This window comes from Aythya ferina, assembly GCF_964211825.1.
Source record: "Aythya ferina genome assembly, chromosome: 3".
NCBI classification, from domain to species: domain Eukaryota; kingdom Metazoa; phylum Chordata; class Aves; order Anseriformes; family Anatidae; genus Aythya; species Aythya ferina.
The window spans coordinates 27,335,482-27,354,486 of NC_140298.1; the positions used below are offsets into that span (position 1 = coordinate 27,335,482).

At 38.7% G+C, this 19,005-nt stretch overlaps 1 protein-coding gene across 2 annotated transcripts in view; it reads right to left on the bottom strand.

The window, feature by feature from the left end:
* The window catches only part of GREM2 (gremlin 2, DAN family BMP antagonist), a 39,704-nt gene extending 22,859 nt beyond the window's left edge, over positions 1–16,845 (bottom strand). The window contains exon 1 of one of the 2 annotated variants that reach the window (XM_084516180.1): positions 16,572–16,845. The gene's annotated coding sequence lies outside the window, so the exon portion shown is untranslated. Of the gene's footprint in view, positions 1–14,647; positions 15,031–16,571 lie in introns of those variants that run through there. The other variant, XM_084516181.1, reaches the window with a different exon arrangement.
* Between the last annotated feature and the right edge of the window lie 2,160 nt (positions 16,846–19,005).

The window sequence follows — 19,005 nt, forward strand, 5'->3', positions numbered from 1 at the left end:
TAGCCCCAGAGTAGTCAAGCAGTTGAACTAGGTGGTCTTTGAAGGTCCCTTCCAACTGAATATTCTAAACTATTCTGTTCTGTTAACTCTATCCTAAACCACATTTGAGGACTGATTTCAAGTCAAAACTGCTGAATTAGTTGGTGTGAATAGATGGTACCATAACTGAAGTACATGTACCTAACACCTGCTCCATCCTGGGGACCATGGCTGGGCACTGTGACACACCATGGTTCAGCCCTAGTGGTGTCACCATGGGGGCTTCCAGAATATTCCCCACTGGTCTCCGCTCACTGATTTGAACAAGACATGTTTGATGGTGGCCTTTGCAATTCACTGTTTGTCACTTAGAGCCTAGATGCTGCCACTGCGTACCACTGCCTGCTCCATAGTTACTTTTGCCCATTAGGCAGGTAAATAGGTGGGGGAATGGAGAAATGGCCACCTCCTCTCATTGTATTTCAGATAGCAAGAGAAGGACAAAGGGCAAAAACAATAGGTAAAGACCCTCAGCGAGAGCTGCTGGTCAAGCTGTGCACAGCTAACTTGGCTCACGTGTGCCGTTTGCTTTTGAGACATGGTCTACAAGGCACAGGATGTTTTTTCGCATGTAATTTGGTATGTAAAATGTTTCAGGAGCACTTTCAGAACTCTCATCTGCTCTCAAATGTGGATGAGACAGGCATTAAATGATATATTGGAGAATGCTGGCATTAATAGTTTGATCCAAACGCCAGACATGGACACAATCATGTCCTCAGAGATGTGAGACAAACACACTGAAGTTTACACAGCCCAAAACATCTGTATTGTCCTCGTGACAGCAAACACCCAAATTCCTCTCTGTTTGCAATACCTGTAATTAACAGGTGTGGAATAGTTTGTCAACAGTTGTCATCATGAAGCTATGATATTTGTTCTATAATCACAGTAATACCCTGTGAAGATGTATCCACTGTTGAACCCTCCCTTTCCCACAAAACCCAACAAATAAATAAATCAAGTTGTTCTCAAACTGACACTAAACACACACTGGAATTAAATTTCAGTTTCCCATCTGCCTTGTTTATTCTCCCCAAACTGAGATACGTTTAGAAATTTGATTTGCTTCTTTTCCTAATTCCCTAAAATTAGCCTACAGAGTAGAGGCATCTCCAACATTTTTGTGAGGAACTCCTCCTTTACCCAGGTATAGTCTAATATTTCTGAGTACATTATAGAGGTGAGGTGATATTGCATTGTGTGGTTTCCTAAAAGCCAGGAAACTCATTCATCTATGCACAACTTCAAAAAAATAAAAGCTATTATTTAGTAACTGTACACAATTCTTCTAAGTAGTATTGTTTCTTTGAGAAGACCATTGCTTCAGTATGTTTTTAAACCAATGCTATACTATATTATCTCATAACTTAAGGCAAAGTGATGATCAAGGGGTCCCATTCTAGCAAGAATTACATCCCTCATTTGCAAGGAATTGAAACAAAAGGAGTTTAATACAAGATGGAATCCTGAGATATATTATTACAGTAGAGCATAAGATGAAACTGCAAGAATTCCTGAAATACTAGGCAATACTGCAGTGTTTGTTACCAACAAGAAGCCCCCAACACACCTCTTTACTGTGCCCAGTAAGTTCATAAAAGAAAGGGTAGGAAAGATGGATGGTTCTCTGTAAATACTTAGCTAAATATTATTTGCATGCATTTATAGCTTTCACATGATAAATATTGACTTTACTAAAGCAAGCAGAGAAAATAATATTTTACTTCAACAGATCCAATAATTTTACTCCATTGGAATATTAATGCTGAAATCTTCAGGTTGAAAATACACAAGCCAGGTAAAGATCTGTCTTTAGGTAGATTCTTTGATATTCACAAGGCTCATGTGGATAAGAAAAGTACCACCACTAAAAATACCCAATTGGTCTGAAGTAACAAGAGATGATTACAAACAAGTTACTGTGACAAGACAGATGAAAAAAAAATATATATATATATTGCCAAAAAAATGTACCAAGAAGTAATTTGAAACAATAAATTAACAATATTTTTAGTCTTGTAATAAGTTGTGATTCCAGTACAAATTATCTTTCAATTCAATATCACATTTCCTTTTTTTTTTTTTTTGTAAATCTGAAATTGCATTTTAATTAATTAAACTTGATCTGTTAAGAAAAGAAAAGAAAAGAAAAGAAAAGAAAAGAAAAGAAAAGAAAAGAAAAGAAAAGAAAAAAGAAAAGAAAAGAAAAGAAAAGAAAAGAAAAGAAAAGAAAAGAAAAGAAAAGAAAAGAAAAGAAAAGAAAAGAAAAGAAAAGAAAAGAAAAGAAAAGAAAAGAAAAGAAAAGAAAAGAAAAGAAAAGAAAAGAAAAGAAAAGAAAAGGATCAGGGAGAGGAAACTCCACAAACATCTGTTTTCTGTAATGCACCACATAAATCTAGACTAGTTAGCCCTAATCAAGGCTACAGGACTCCTTGGACATACAAGAGTACTAATAGCTGAATAGGTTCTGTAAACAATGGCTAAAAAGTTATCCCCTGAAAGTGCTTGTAAGGATGAACAACTAACCTCTTTTTAAACATGTACAGACTGGCACAATCACTCAGGAAGCTCAGGTGAATTCCATAAAGCCATGTACCTGCACACTTGTGTTTTCTTCAGTCAAATTCCTTTCCTCCCCCTTACACCAGTGCTACACAAGAACATGGGTCCAGGGATTCCTCTTGAGTGCAATTACATTGTGCCAAAAAAATCATCATTAACATCTTGCTTGCTATCACCTCCTACCAGTGTTCAAGTGTATTCCATGTAGATCAATATCTGATTGACTGTAGAGCTACAGCAGAACTTCCCCACACACACACTTTTTTATTTGTTATTAAAAAAAAAAAAAAAAAAACTTTAACATTTTAGTGGTACAACTGCCATGGAAGCTAATATGAAAAGCTGAAAAGCAATGAAGTATAGTCAGAATCACCTTATACCCGACTGATTTACAACCCTGGCTTCAACCAAATTATGATCTGTCCTATAATGTTTCCTTTAGAGATGTCAGACCTTCTTAAGTCATTATGATCAATTTCAGCAATGGCAATAAACAATAGTCTATTTTTCTGAAGCTAATGGTAACTTACCCACAATGTGTGCATTATTTGTGTGGTTCATAACACCAGTGCCTTTTTTGGTACAGGTTTGCTGCAAGGATTAAGTTTTTGACATTTGGCTGTAGCAGGCAAATCAAAGAAAAAAAGGCTGATCCTAATCTCTCCTCATGCACTACTAATACAGTATCAATGAAGAATCTAGTGTCTGTGTTGCTTTGTGTACACAGTTTCCAATCAAACTTCAGCCTTGTAAAATTAGTGTTTATAAAGCAGTGTCTATCCTGTACTAAAATCATGTTCAGTGATCATCATTTGTAAAACCTCACAAGTACCTGGGAAATCCCAACAGCCTCTGAAAGGCTCACCAGCTCTGAACTATGACATTCTGGCCACCAGCACCGGGGACCAGTGCTTGTGTGAAGGCTTTACTGCATGTTGGGGGAGGGTGTAAAATGTGTCTAGCTGTACTTTAGATCTGATTACATCTTCTTATAGCTCTGAGGATTTTATCACCTTTAGTTCCAGAGTGTAACTTAACCTATGCATTCAGCCCTCATAATGATCCTCCCTAGCCTTCAGCTGCACCCTTTTCCTTACAGAGGGAAATTCTCAGCACATGCATCCAAAGATGGGAGCATTAAGAAGTGTTCTGCAGCATTTCTCAATCTATCATCCATCTTTTTCCCTCAACACTTACCTTCTGCAAGGCTTGTCAAGTTCAGACTCAGTCAACCTAATCTATCTTCACAGCTTGACACACCGAATGAGAACCCTGCAAATTTCTTGATCACCTTTGCAATGCTGAGCAGAAGAAGTCTAAGTACTATAAAATATAGGATTAAGGTGAATTGCCATTAAGCAAAAGTTTGTGGCTCCATTTTACCAAACTGGTAACCGTACATTCTTATTTGTAGAGTCATTTGACCTTCATAATAAGACAGTTTTCTGCATAGGGAAAATAGGTGGAAGGAAAGAAGGCAAAGGCTACTTTTATTCTCCACATATCTGAGCAGTGCCAGAGGTGACAGACACATGCAGATTCTCCATAAGTTACTCTGAGACTAAGCTGAAACACTCAGAATAAAAACAAAAGGCTCTTTTCTTTAATTTATGCATGTGTCAAGGTTTTATTGCAAGTCAAAGGCATGCAAGGTTGGGCTAAATAAGCATATTTTAAGTAAAGAGTAAGCTGATATGAGAAGGTGATCCAGAGAGACAGGCAATGTTGCAGTTATTCTTGATTAGTTATTTTTTGAGTTGGGTAAAATAACTTAATCCCATGAGAAAAAAAAAAAAAAAAAAAAAAAAAAAAAAAGAGAGAAAGAGAAAATGGCTAAATACTTAACCTTTCTTTCCCCATGCTTCCAGCATGTCCTGGAGAGTAGACCAACAAGCAGGAGCAAACAAAATTTACAAATGTGCAACCCTCTTTGGAGACACCAATTACTGCTCTCTTAAGATTCAAAAACATGCTAAAACTTGTCTTTTCCATTTTCTCCTTCACATTTCTTCTACAGACCTCTAACTACAACTTTGTATCAGGGAAATTGTGTCATGCCACAAGATGATTTGAAGAGACACTGCTGTCTCAACATACCATGAAGATGACTAAATAGTGACAAAGTAAATCATCCCTCAAAGATAAGTCAATAGTGAATAAGTAATTTTATCTGTCAAGAATTAACATGCAACGAATACTTGGAAAGGTTACTCAACATAAAATCTGTTAGCAGTTAGACGTGAGTTCCCTCACACATGCTAACTAAGGAAGCCTGCAGAAGAATAGATCCTATTTTACTTCTTGATAAAAAGCTTTAACAACAGCAAGTGGTACGTATAAACCTCTAGAAAAGGATTATGTCCTAAGAGATTGTTAGCTTACAGACAGATATCTTACAATAAAGACATACTTCTTAAGCATTTCTCAGGAAATGTGTTCGCTTTCCATTTAAAATATTTGAAATGACTAGTGAATGAGTGAGTTTATGATAAATAAAAAAATAGTTTATGAAGAATAAAAAAAACTAGAAGTGGTTAAAAAATTAGTTGAATAAAAGAAATACTCAGAAACCATAAACTGTTTGGAATTTAACTAGCAATTAAAGCTGACAGACCACTTAAAAGCTTACCTTGCTTTTCACTTGTTACTATTTGCATTTTTCTTTCTTTTTCTTTCTTTCTTTTTTTTTTTTTTTCTGTTATGTAAAGGCATTAATCTGTTTGCATTTTTTTTCTTGAATATACTTTTCAAGTTCTTTTATATACTTCTAGCATGTCATCATATCTGTCCTACAAACTCTGTGAATGCATAGCTTATGATGTTTTAAAAATTCTATTTAATTAAAAGAAATTGGGAGTCCTGATAAAATGTGCAAGCTGCAGTTGTATATCCTGAAATCTAGGCTGTAAGTATACATCACTTAAATTTTCCTATCTTCTTGAATAAATAGATCCTTCAAGGTTTCCCAGATAAGATATATTTTACATTACTTGGGCTATCCCAAGAATGTTTTTGCTGCTGTGTGCAATTAGAGCTGAAAGTGCATTTATCTTGCTATAAATAAGGTGACTCTTAAAGAATGAAGTTCAGAAGTGTTAATTTCAAATCTTTAGTGAAGATATCTTTGATAGGGTAACCCCACATCTCAAAGTAACTAGTTTAGTTTCACTCAAATTTGAAATAAATTCTGACATTTATAATATATGCAAATTTGAAGAAAAAAAAATAGAAAATATGATAGAATAATTGCAGAATTATATTGAAATTTTTATTATAAAACCTAAGTATTTACATAGCTGTTTTGAAAGTTACCATTTATGTATGATGTCAACTCAGAGCTACCCCTAAAACCACACTGAGCAGAAGTGTAACTTAATTGCTCAGAAACAATCCATGTATGGAATCACTCAGTTCTTCGGAAGCAAATCCTTTCTTTCCAACCATACATATGCTTAGTAAATACTGGTTCAAAAGAGAAAAGTGAAAAGAGAAAAATGTGAAGGCGATTAACTGTTGTCTCTTTCTTTTGCTACAGTAAAAAACACACTTTACAGATACCTTGTGTAAACCATAAACAAAAAATTTGGATACACAAGTTTAGAAATGAAGATAGCAGAGCAATACACAATGGCAGATCTTCCCACTATATAGAAGGCATAGTTAGTAGTGCCTTTTTTTTTAAGCATAAAAATATTTTTGCATTGTATTAAAGCACTGTTCCACTCCTCTGTAGAGCAATTAATTTAATCCAGTGTGTGCAAATTTGCATTAGAATTCACATCCTTATAGGCCTTGCAGTAAGGCAAACATCATTTGTTTTTTTACATTTATACATACCGTCATGGCAACCTCTTTTACACACTATTCATATTCATATAGAGATATAACACTGTAATAAGCATTGTAATAGAAGAATTATAGCCTTTTTTTTTTTTTAGTTTTAATTTACAGTAACAGTTTTTACAACCTATAAAGCAACCCATGAGGCCCATGAGTTCAAACAATGATTGCAATAGCCTTTGCCATTGTTCAGTATATAAAAGAGTGCTGGTTGTTGGGCTGTCTCTTCAATAGAAATCTCATTCGAGATCTTCCACACTCATCACTGAGCCTGTATACCTACCTGCTGCTTGAACTAGACTACTAATGTCAATGAGCATTAATGGGGTTTTCAGGCCGCCATATTCTGCACTTAGCGTTGCCAGCTAGAGGACACAAAACATTTTGAACACATGCAGCACAGCTTATAAGCCAGTTTCACATACATTTTGATTGTACCATTTAGATTGTACCATTGCACCTGTCTTTGTGACGGGTGTAACAAAGAAAGTTTATAGCAGAATTAAGAAACAACCAAGTGCCTAGGAGCAGAGACAAGGGCAGAATGACCACTTCAACACAAGTTTAGACTTTCACCTAAAACACAAGTTTAGACTTTCGCCTGCCTAAAGTGACACCATAGCCATAGGCATCATAACAAGGAAGCAATACTCCTTGGACCATTAATGCTTTTAAGAAATGATTAGGTTTTGCCACCCTGAAGAAATTGGTCATGAAATGAAAGCAAAAGTCCATCACAGCAGATTCAGGAAAGGCTTACAACTAGCAAGAAGACAGCACTTTAAAAAAATAAAAATGAATTGTGACTCTTATTTGAAAAAGTCCACCAGCATTGCTATCTGACTGATTTTAGAAGTTAGTATCATGCGTCAAAATGTTAACAAACTTATAGTAGATTTTGATGAGTTACTTGAGGCATGGTAAAATAAGCTAGTTTTCAAATGTAGTTAGCACTTTTTAAGAAAAATGAAAAAATATCCTGGGGGAAAAAAATCTCATTTGGAGTCCTTCATAACCAAAATATCTTATATTACAGTTCACTTTTATTGACTAATGAAGTGTCTCTTTAACTAATATAAAACAAACTATCCATATGCTTATATAACAATAAAAATGGATTCTTAGGATTTTTTTTTTCTGTTGTCCTGTAAACAGTAAGAATAAACATAAAGCCAAGATAAATACAGTGAAAAATATGTTTCAATATTCTCAACTGATACAGCTAAATTTCAGTGTGAGGGGAAAGAAACAACAAGTACTCCATTAGCACCCCAAACGCGCTATATTTTACACGTTCAGAAAAAGTTAACAGCTTAAGTCAATCATGTTTGACCGCTATACAGTTATTTATACGAGTAAATGAAGCTGGCGTCCGAGTGGGGAGATGAACTGGCAACTTGCCGCAGCCTTGAATTACAATTTGTATATAATGGAGCAAACTGCAAGTGCTCTGATTGTAGCATATCTATATGGATGAAGCTAAGCAGAAGAGCTCAAATAGGCAACATTTTGATTTGATTAATGATAAAGCAAGATAAAGACTTCTTCAGTATTCAGGTGAAGTTGCCCAGGACAGACCTGAAGAAGAACTTGGGCCCCCCATGACCAGACTGTCAGCAGAGTTACATAGACAACTTTATCTGAGACAGGAAACCCTTGTTACAGACTTCTCAGCCATGAGCCTGCAGTTCTGCTGTCTGAACAGAGCAGCTAAACCCAAAGTGAAAATTCCTGTTTTTGTTGGCAGTCTCAGAGGCTCCACAACACTGGACTGCACCATGGCCATCATTGCTATAGAGAGGCTCAGATCATAATGAAATAGCTGGGAAAGGTGATTCTACAGTTTTTTAAAGATTATTTTACATGGGATAGGAACAAAGGAGAAATGAAATTGTTCCTTCTTAGAACAACTGTGTTGAACAGAACAAATGAGTTTTTTTCAGACTTGAATATTCGGGAGTAGATTAGCTATTCACAGTGCACGTTATATGAATGGCAGAAGCTAGTGTTTTGGGGGGACTTTACGGAGAACATACAAATCCATATATTTCATATAAAAGAAAACAAAATATCCTTGCTTTTTAGGCTCTTTTGTAAAAAAAAAAAATATATATATATAGTAATAATGAAAATAAAATAAAATAAAATAAAATAAAATAAAATAAAATAAAATAAAATAAAATAAAATAAAATAAAATAAAATAAAATAAAATAAAATAAAAGCTGAGAGCAGCTTAGAAATAAGCTGATTTCCCTGTCTATCAAACAACTGTATTACTGCACAGCATGAACAGCTCACAGCAGTAGTTTCCATAACCAACAGTGCCTCTGTCCTACAGTTCCTACTAATTCCCTGTAAATTATGGGAAAAGTCCACTGGCCTTTTCTGGTTTTCAGAAATACAAAACGATTCGCTGACCACTTTTGCAAATGACACTTTGGAGGTGATTAAAACATTTACAATAGTAGCTTATGTATTGCATTGTGATTATGCGTCCAGTTGATATGTCCTCCATATGTATGTCATTCATAGCAGAATTACTTCATTTTATTTTACTGAGACACTGCACTTGTGTACGTGTAAAAAGGCAGGTATCTGGTGACCTCTTAATATGTATTTAGGAATGGAAATTCATCCCTGTGGCCTTTTCTTTCTCCTGAATTCACTCTCTAGTTCAAACATTGGCCAAGGCACAAATAAACAAACATTAGTAAATACGAGACTGGACTACCATTGCTTCTCAATGGTAGTCTGCCAATATCAGATACGGATCCAGAGACATTGCTGGGTCTGCCTCTTCCAGAATAAATTTTCCAAGAAGCTACACCCTCGTCTAGCTTGCTTAGATTCTGAAAATCACTGTTTATGACTGTGGCTATAATATTTGACCTACCTTAAAATGCCAGGAATCAAACCACAGACTTTGGAAAGCAACAGGATCCATAAGCTCCAGACTCGTCAGTTTGAGAGTCTACGGTATGAGAATCCCAGTTCTAAGCCACATTGATGGCTATGCCAGGATAATGCTTTGGATTCTGCAAATCACATCCATATTGTGAAGTCTTTCAAAGTCTGGCATAGTCTTAAATGGACAACAAATCTGTTTGTCGGATAAAGTCTGAACTGCTAAATAAATAGCGATAAGTTTCCTAATACTACTGGGCAGAGTGTTCCTGCAAGTACAATGTGTGTTTATCAATTTCCCACTGAGCTAGCGTTGACTTCCAAATTGCCTTTAATCCTATTATAGTAAACATAGTACGGCCCTCTGGCAAACAAGAGTAACATTCTTCCTGTAATATCATATCCTTCGTTTAAAGAAACCTTAGAGATGTCCAGAAAAAAAAAAAAATAGGCTTGACTTGGAATGACACAATAAAGTTGTTTCCAAAAAAGCTTAGGTTTTTATAAAATATTAGATTTAAAACAAAACAAAACAAACAACAACAAAAAAATAAGAAACAAGCAAACAAACAAAAAATCCACAAACAACACAAAACAAAACAAGATTATTTTTATAAAGGGTCAAGTGGCAATTTCTGATAGGTATTCAATAGAATGTTTGCAAGTATCACACTTTCAAACTCAGTTACCAAAACAATAACATAAAAATATTTTTACTGGAAGCAATCTACCTGAGCTGAAGGATAAAGCAACTGGCATTTGGGGTGTAGAATTTAGAAAATAATAAACTTTAGCTTGTGAAGGTATTTTTTCACTGCTCCATCAAGAAGAAAGAAAATCAAGTGCAGTGAAGTTAAAAAAAAAAAAAAAAAAGTGGATAAAGAAAAACAAATGGATTTGTTATGGCACAAATTGCATTTAAAGCTTCTCTTCATTTGGGAGGAATTTATGGTAGACAAAGGTGGCATTTGTCTTACAGTTATTAATACAAACGAAAAGAAAAAAAAAATAGATCAAGCTGTTGAATAACATCCTGTAAAGTGAATGAAGGGACTTTGGAAATCTCAAATCAAGATAGCTTCAGATCACAGAAACTAGCTCATCTTCCAGCCATATGCACTTCTCTCAGTTGGCTCAGAGACATTATAGGAAAAGAGTCATCAGATATAACAAAAATAGCATACAATGGTGCTATTTTCAAATATTTCCTGTGAGTTTATAAAGCTTTACATTTTCCTAAAAATCAGTTTATGTTACATTTGAATGTTTATGTTACATCTTCAGTTTCAGATACCATTAAGAAGTCACAAGTCTGGGGCTATGATTTTACTTAAGGACCAGCCTCAATAAGGAGTAGAATAAATAAATCAACAATCTTGCCCTACCTACATAGAATCTAAGATGCTTATGATTTGTAAGTATTCACATTTAGGAATATCTTGGCAAAAGCTGTTCTCCCTGAAGTATTGGGCAAAGTTTCCATGGGCTTCATTAATGAAAAATATAGACCAAAGTCAACAAACATGCTTAGCATAAATCCATTGTGTGCCATAATATGAAAGGTGTCAGCCAAAGAACAAATTAAATAGAAATAGAAATGATAGCCATCTCTCCCTTCATTAGGAGATGTTACTGGATGTATCCATTAAGTCATGCAATAGTAACACAGAATATATTCACATATTTCCCATCTTCTCTGCTGTCAACCTCTTCTTGTTCCTAGGAAAGGACACTGAGCTCCAAATTATGTTGATGGAACAGAAACTGACAAACGATAGATGGTTCATAACAAAAAACATGCCTAGAGCAAGGAAGTCTGACATCTGAGAGCTGGGATGTTTTCAGTTTGGATAGAAGCTCTGACCCACTATTTACACCCCTGTCCCAATCTCTCCCACATATTTTAGATGACTACTTTCCAGATGTTATCTGTATGGAGACTGGCCAGATTTATGGGCAGGATCCTGCTCAACTCTAGGCCAAACTAGTGTTTTGGCCTCACTGGAAATGAGATTAGGTTGGAGATTTGCACCAGGAAAAAACTGCAGTTTCTTGCCAGAAACAGTCGTGCAGAATTTTTACAATGCTGTTTATTTTTTGGTTAGCACTACTGTAGAACATCAGGCTATTTAGCGCTAGCATAACAGCACTTAAGCAGACTACTAGAATAGACTATACATGGCTGTAATCCATAACAAAACTGCATACAAATGAAGAGAGGCAGCTAGCTCACTCGTAGCACCAGCACAATAAAGCTTTCCATTTTAACAAGTGTTTGTACAAGGCACGGTCAATAATGCATTCTTCATGAGTTGTAAAAATGTTGTTTCCAAGTTTTAAGAGAAGTTAAAAATTTAGGAAATTTTTAAGATTTATTGCTATTAAATCCACAGTCTGATGTTATATTTGTGCATTGCCCATCACACTTAATAAAAAATGTTTCCAAAATGAAATTTGGAGGGTAAATGATATATTTTCCTTTCTCAGTGTATTTTTGTTCTCCCACTTCCTTAATGCAAAATAGGCAGAAATGTAATCTTTATGAGACTTTTTGTATTTGAATGCATCACAACTTTAATTTCCTCTGAGTTTCATTACAAATGATAGTTTCTTCAAATACTCACTTCCTATACAGTAATGACTTTGAAACTGTCTAACATGGGAAAAATGTACCTTTTTGTTTCTATACAGAATCTTGTAGTGAAAACAGTAGCATGCATATTTCTATATACAAAATATATTTATGATATAATTCTATATGGCAATATAGCCTCTAAAACACTGACCTTCATAAATCCCCTTTAATTTTATGACTAATCTAAAATACATGTATGTTGCTATAACTAGTATATGCTTTATAAAGACAACAATAACAGAAAAAAAAATATATGTGCAAAATGTCATAGATAAACATGGTTATAGTCACAAGAAAAAAAAAAAAAAAAAGAATGTGAAAGGTAGATGCTGTAAGATGACTTTTTGAAAAAGGGCAGTTTATAACTAAAGTTTCCATGATTGTATCACACTGGATATTGAAAGATGGACTGCCTTGTGTTTTACAGCAAGAAAGATTCTTAAGGTCTGTTTCCCTTTCTGAAGCAGGCTTCAAAAATCTTTTCTTTTTTTTTATAAAAGATTTTTTTTATTTTTATTTTTTTTTTATAAAAGTCATAAAAGGCTTAATGCACTGAGAACAAAAAACACCATGTTTTCAAAGTGGCATATGCATAACCCAGATAACTCATCTTAAAATCTTCACCCCCCCATAGCACTCTACTAAAATAAGGTTTGGAGTAGAAAACCTCTAGTAATAGAAATATAGTCATCTGAGAAACAATACAAAACAAAAACTCTTTTGTTTTTCAATTCATATTGCTCTGAATAGCACAACATTTTCTGCTTTTTAAAAGCAGTTTGGAGCAATCACAGTGATGCAGAACAAGGAGGATATATATATACATATATATATATATAATTCACGATGCACACAAAACCCTATGACTTACATTATGAACCCCATGAATATGTGCATAAAACTGTAGTGTCAATAAAAGCCCAATTTTTGCAGGAATGACAAACATCTGCTATTGACTAAAAAGTATCTGAGCATTAATGGCTCTAATCATATATTTCCTAGTCAGAAAAGTTTTCATACAAAATGTAATGGATTACAGTTAACAAAATCTTCTATATATATGTATATATATTTATAATATTTTTTCAGAATAACAGCAAACTAAGAAAAACAAGAAAGTGCAAAAAAGTCAGCCAAGTCACCAAAGAAACAGAGAAGTGTTTTCATCTTTAAAGTGAAAACTGCACACAAAGACGCTTTAGAGTGTTTTAATCAGAAGCTGTAAGTGGATGTTTCTGAACATCTATCTGGGGATCACATATTCCCACTTGCCTGGGACAACTGGACTGTACGGCCACACTCTCTTTCTCTTGATGTGCTGGGGCACAGGAATGGCCAGAACAGGCTGCACCTTCTTCAAAGGGATGTTTCTGGTGTGTTATGGGAAATGTAGTCAGGCAAGATGCTGCACTCACAAAACACAGCGCTGCATTTCTAAATGACAGTTTTTACATTTCAAGCCAACATTTTTCACTGCTTCCAAATGAAATGAGGAACATAAACACAGCCTTGTAAACCTTCACACGCACCAGAGTATGGCCAATGGCAGGGAAGCAGGCATAAAGAAGCATCCGTAGTCTTTTTCTGTGAACAACTGTTGTGTTCACATTCATCAGGCAAGCACAAGGTTGTGTTATCTGAAGTTCTCACTCAAAAAAGTCTGCAATCACATAACAGACTATTAAACACACACACAAAAAAAATAAAATAAAAAAAATAAACATATAAACAAAAAGTCACAACTACCATCTATCCATCTTCTTTTAGAACTGAAATGTTCTCGGTGTGTGTTCATACAAGTAAGGCAGCCACAGTTGGTTTCAGGGTCGTGCTCTTCCACAGAGCCAGAATGAGCTTCTCGGTAACACATCTGCAGGCAATGGTGCCAGGAGCAGGGAACAGCCAACACCCCAGGGAAAGATGGCTAGTGTCTGCTCCAAGCTGTGCTGTGTATCAGCACTGCAAATTGACTACATCTATGTTAGCAAGCAGCACAGCCCAACAGGAACAGAAATATTGAGCAAAACAATTATGTGGAGGAGACTTTGTGTCAATGCTAAATGCATTTCCTAGGGTTTTACTTCAGGCTGGCTCTGGTCTGGTCCCACAGACTGAATTTCCAGCAATGACTCAAGCACATCTTCCAGTTTAGATTCAGCCTAAAGGAATTCAGCTGGCCCACCATGAGGTATATGGAGATGGACAGTAAGTAGGAACAACTGTAAGATTGGCGTCAAAAGAGCACTCCTGATATGAACCAAAACCCTAATATAAATGCACAACCACACCCATGAGCATCTGTGAGAGCGAAGTGAAAGAGCTTATTGTGCAGCTCTTGAAGAGACTCTTCAAGTGTCAGTAAATCTGCACGGTGACTTCGACTGTTTGGGTTCATACTTCTACATGCAGTGCTACTAAACTTACATTGAAATAGTTCTAGCTCAAGCATCAGATTCTGGTAAACTGGAATTTTCCAGTTACCAAGTTTATCAAGAAAAATCACAGCAGGACTGAACTATTTATTACAAAAGGGTATGGCCCAGATCTACTTGATTTACACTTCCATAAACATTGACAAATGATGACTGAAACCCATCAGTTTCCACAGGACTGCACATATCTATATACCTCAGCTGGAAATTCAGATTATTTTTTACCCTCACCTGGTACTATGGAAAGAAACAAAAATCCCCTCAGTTCAATTCTTCAACTTCCTATGCATTTGTTCTATTCCACTCTGAAAGTCAAGTTTCATGACAGTCTATTTGAAAGACAAACAAAAAGCAAATAGATCAGCTAAACCAATCAGCTCAAAATCTGAAGTTAATGGCATTTATTTTTGTGCCACCCTTTCAGAGCCCCTTCTGATGCTTTTCACTTCCTTCACGCCACTTATCATCCCACACAGGAGGTTGAGCAAACCTTGCTGTTACCAGATGCACTTCCCCCCAAGCACCAGAGCTCTGCATGCACAGTGGGCAGCAGGAGATGCAAGAAAGCAAAATGCTACCAGCTAAATCTGTGCCTCATTCCACAACACATTTAGCAAATAGGTCTGCCCTCTTCAGTTTCACAGTAATCACACAGTCTTTCAGAATTTAAGACTTTGCTGCCCTTCTTGGACAACAGCAGTTCATGGGGACTGTGCAAGAAAAGAGAGGTCCCTTGCTCTGAGCCTGGGTACTGAGACTGAACCCTGATTCCCAGTAATAACCAGACTTCTTGCTTCTGTTCAGTTATTTTGTTAAGGGCTCTGCTATCAAATCTTAGAACAGTATTGTTTCTCCTCAGTATTTGCAAAAGCCAGCCTGGAAATTATGCGCGAAGGTTAGCAAGTGAAGCATCTGTGTCAAAATATACCAGGCAGCACATACTTCTTGGAGTTCAAGCAACAAATTAATTCCCTCACGAAGCACAGTATCTGTATTGTATCTGCGCTGGCGGGAAGTAAGGACTCTGAAGTCACGCTGATTTCTCCCTGCTTTAGTGAGAAACAGCCTTGAAGCGGCCTGATAAGCAGCCTGCTAATTAGGGCCGTGCGCGGGCACTGCCCTGCCGCTTCTTGCACCTGTTGCCTGGTGATTCCCAGGAGGGCTGTGGGATTCCTGGCCTGGGGGTTTTCCTCGGGGGATGTCTGCCACTGCCGTGGTAAGATGGAAGCTCACCTGAAAGTGGTCATTGGGCTTTCATTCAGTTGATTTCCCCCCCCCCCTTCTCAAAAAAAGGTTTAACTTGTTATGAGCTGTTAATTTCATCCTCAAAAATCCACTGAAAGTTATATAACAGCTTTCACAATAGCGAGCTAAAAGAGTTGTTCAGCCAAATGCCAGTGCAATTTTTTACAGGACCTGTGACTCCAATTCTGCAAGACCTGTGAGAGTGCAAATATTTCCTTAGCTTCAGCACAAAGTCAGGCAGGCGCTCCTTGTGAGACAAGACGTGGATTTGGATCATTACTGTCATTCACAGGAGGAATGAGCGGCGTATGTATGCACTTGTACAGATTTACAGCTCCCAACTTAAAGTAGTGCTGTTCACTCTTGGAGATGATCACTCCTGGGCTTTCATAATCGCAACCCATCATTAACCCAAAGCAAGGAAAGAAGGGTACAAAGGGGCACAGGTTTCAAGCGCGAGGGGGTGGGCGGCTTTTCTCTTTATTTTTTCTTCTTTTTTCTTTTCCTTTTTTTTAATATATATATATATATATATATATATATATATATATATATATTGATGCAGCTTTCCCTCGGGGAGCGTGGGGACGGGACGCCACGGGGCTTGGGCCCCGCAGGTGACTCGGAGCGACGCCGCCGAGCCTCGGCGCTGCCGGGACCCGACCTCAGCGCCCTTGGGCGCGGAGACGCCCGCGGGGCCCCGCGTTGCCCCCGGCGGGGCCCGCTCAGGGAGCGTGCCCGGGGGCGGCGCCGCGGGGTTGCCGAAGACTGCGGCGGGGCTGCGGGGCGGCCCCGCGCTGTCAACGCCGCGACGGGTGTCGGGGGGCAGGGGTCGAGGAGGAAGAGGAGGAAGATGGGGGAGAGCAAGCGGGCGGCCGCGGGCTGGTGCCGGCTCGGCGCCCCCCCGTACCTGCAGCGAGGCGGGGATGGGTCTGCGGCGCGCTCCGTCCTGCCGGCTATAGATCCAGACGCGGCGTGCAGCGGGGTCGCCGTCGTCGCCCGCCGGCGATGGTGTGCAGCCCCGGCGCGGTGCGGATGCCCATAGGCGCCCGCTGCGGGAGCGCAGTGCCCGGAGCGAGCGAGGCGGCTTCGCCGGGTCCCGGCTGCGGAGGGGGGGAGCTCGGCACTGGCTCCTCTCAGCCACTGCCCTAGGAGAGGATCAAGCCCCAGCTTTCGATTGGCTCCGGTGGCCAAACAGCTCACACCAGCCTCCCTGCCCGCCCGCCCGCCCGCCCGGCTCCCCGCCCGCCTCCCCTCGCCGCCGGCCGCACACGCTCCGCTGGGCCCTGGCAGCCCCTGGGCTGTGCGCGGCCCCGCCGGCACGACGAGCCCCCCCCGGCCGCCCCCGAACCCCCCGGCCGTGCCTCCGCGGGGGGAATGCCCGCCCCGGCTCTCCCGGGAGAGCACCCGCGGGTCCCCCGTACGCCGTCCCCCGCCTTGGGCCGGAGGACCTGCGCTCTAAGAGCCTGTGACATTCGGTGTCATGCTCGAGATCCAGCCTCGCTGGTGCTAGGAACGTGTTTTTAAATATCCCTATCGAGTAAAATTAAAAGCATGCAGAGCCCGATCACCTGAGGGCTCAGTCTGAGGTAGGACAAAGCAGTCTTTGCCTAAGTTCAGTTTGCTTTTCTTAACGCTGTTTGGGTTCCTAGCCCTGACTTGGTCAAATCCATGTCAAACCGTGGCATGCACAGAAAATAGAATCAGGATGCTAAGCCTCCTGTTCCTGTACCCAGGGTTATTAAATCACAGCGACTGTGACTGTCATTTCCCGGTACATCTTTGATGTTGGTATTCCCCTTTTGCTCAGGATGACTTCAGTGGCCTGTAGAAAAGACGTTTCTCTCCCTCAGACGTGCTATTGTATAATGTCAAATCTTAGACCTGTCTTCTGGGGGAAATGGCAATCCTTTGGTTTCAGCATGGCCCTCTGTTTAAACAAGAATACAGTAGAATGAGATAAATAGGCCCTTTGGGTTTTCTCAGCGCAGGAAGATGTTGTAATATTTCCAGTAAACATGTTGGCAAAATTGCTTATTAAAAATTAGGGAGAACAAAATGATCAGTTATAACAGATGCACTCTTAATTAATGCAGTGACTTGCATTCGACTGATGCTGTTGAATTAAGAAATGTCTGTGCCTGATGGTACATCAGGTGCCATTAAAAGTCAACATTTATCCAAATTTGGCAGACTGTAGCATTTGAAACACAGTGAATGGAGTTGCTGAGATACCTTTGCATCCCGGCAGCATCTCTACATTTTTAAATGGTAACCTTCAGAACATTTCAAATTGATTCCGGTTTTTTGGTTGTTTGGTTGTTTGGTGATTTTTTTCTTTGTAAAATAAGATGCTATTTCGCCCTCTCTAGAAGGAGTGCATGCTTTTGTCTCTTCAGGGTATGCAGAGCTAGCTAACAAAATGTTTTTGTTTATTTTTTATTCAGGCAAAAGTAAAAAAAAAAAAAAAGGCAATATTGAGAAATATATGAAAACAGAGATGTTTAGAAATATCCATACTTGAGGTCTAATCATCCCTCATTTTACCAGCTTTATTAGCGAAAACATCCCCCAGTTAATTCAGTGGATCTATATGCCTGGAACACAAAAGTAACTAAAAAAATCCTCCTGTTTCATTATTATTATGTATTTTTCCGTCACATATTTCCCATTTATTTTTCCCTGAGAGAAATGAAATCACTAGCTTAGAGATCAAGCTAAGTTGTGATCTCATGGCTAGCCTGGAGGGCTAGCCGTGGCCCTCCAGGCTCAGCCACAACAGCCACTGCATCCCCATGACTCCACTGGAACCTCTGCAGCAGGCATGTTTCTTCCTGCGCATTCCTGATCCAAAAGACTGGCTTATCTTACTTCAGTATTTCCTAAGTCAAAAAGTGATGCCTGCCTTCAGGCTGGCTTTCTCCCAGGAAGAGTCCTTACACCATTTTCAGACCTTTTTTTTTTTTCAGCCTCCCCTTTTTCTCCCTTCATGGACGGTTGGCTGTGGCAGGGTAAGGCACATGGCCTCCAGCTGAGCACGTGCTGAAGCAAACACTGTGGCAGGCTGTTCCTGTAGGCTTCCTTCCAGTTATGGGTTTTCAGATGTATTATCACATCATCTCTATGCACATTTTATCTCCTGCTTTTTTTTTTTTTTTTTTTTTTTTTTTTTGGAGGGGGGGAGGGGGCAGGAAAGCTCTGAACCTGCTACAGGAAGAAATTCTTTGTGGTTCTCCTTATGACCTTAGATCTTTCTGTGGTGAAATGGTCTTGGGACTTCATAAGGTTTTGTACTTCCAGAGTTGCTACTTCATGTTATCCATTCTCAACACCATGTTTGTTTC